The sequence below is a fragment of the Sinocyclocheilus anshuiensis genome, unplaced genomic scaffold, assembly GCF_001515605.1.
Source record: "Sinocyclocheilus anshuiensis isolate Anshui unplaced genomic scaffold, SAMN03320099.WGS_v1.1 scaffold204, whole genome shotgun sequence".
In the NCBI taxonomy this organism is placed as follows: domain Eukaryota; kingdom Metazoa; phylum Chordata; class Actinopteri; order Cypriniformes; family Cyprinidae; genus Sinocyclocheilus; species Sinocyclocheilus anshuiensis.
Window position 1 is genome coordinate 722,450 of NW_015557064.1, and position 886 is coordinate 723,335.

Consider the following 886-nt stretch of genomic DNA (forward strand, 5'->3'; position numbering starts at 1 on the left):
TGGAGATTGGACCGGGTGCTATGAACCTGTCTGCCAAGAACATAATCTGTAAGCCAGAAAATGGTCGGCACGACCGAGACTTTTAATTAAAGCTCTTGCTGGTGCAGTACATTAGAATAAAAACCTTCCAATAAGCAAAGTTTCTGCTTTTGCACTGGCCACTAACATTGTACGATATACTTTAGGGCCAGCTTCGTGTGGCATGATAGCAGGTAAAAACAAACTGTCCTTTTAATAACAAAACAGCTATGACAATTATATAGTCTCATTTACTGGAACAAATTCCTCAATATCTGGTCAACGTAACAAGAACCCAGTGTTGGACATGTATCTATTTTCATGTATGAATGTTGTGAATGTGCCGTGTCTTGCTGTATAATGCTTGGTGTTCCTTCACTTGTCTTCTCACTGTGAATGTTGAAATGATTCAGGTGTATGTGAGAGTATCTATGTGTTATCTGTAATGTTCACCTTCACTGTATGTCCAGTTATCAAACTGACCTGTGTTTCACCTCCCTGCTTCTATGTGAGTTTACACCAATTTGCACACTAATAAATGTTGTTTATACATAATTTTTCCCCTACAGTAATTGGTTGCAACATTCATTGCACTATTACTAGAATCTCACAAAGAATTGTCAAGGTCAAATTTTCTATTAAATAGAAAAAGAAAAAACTCTCTCTCTCTCTCTCTCTATATATATAAGTACTATTAGAACCCTTGTTACTTTTATTTGCATTATGACATTTTTAGGACATATGCACATTCTGTCCTCAAATTCTCATTACAGTAAAGCTGTAAATTAAAATAATCGACTTAAAGGCAATGTTTGTTTGTTAAAGAAAGAATGAGATTCTTTAAATGTATATATTTAATATATATATA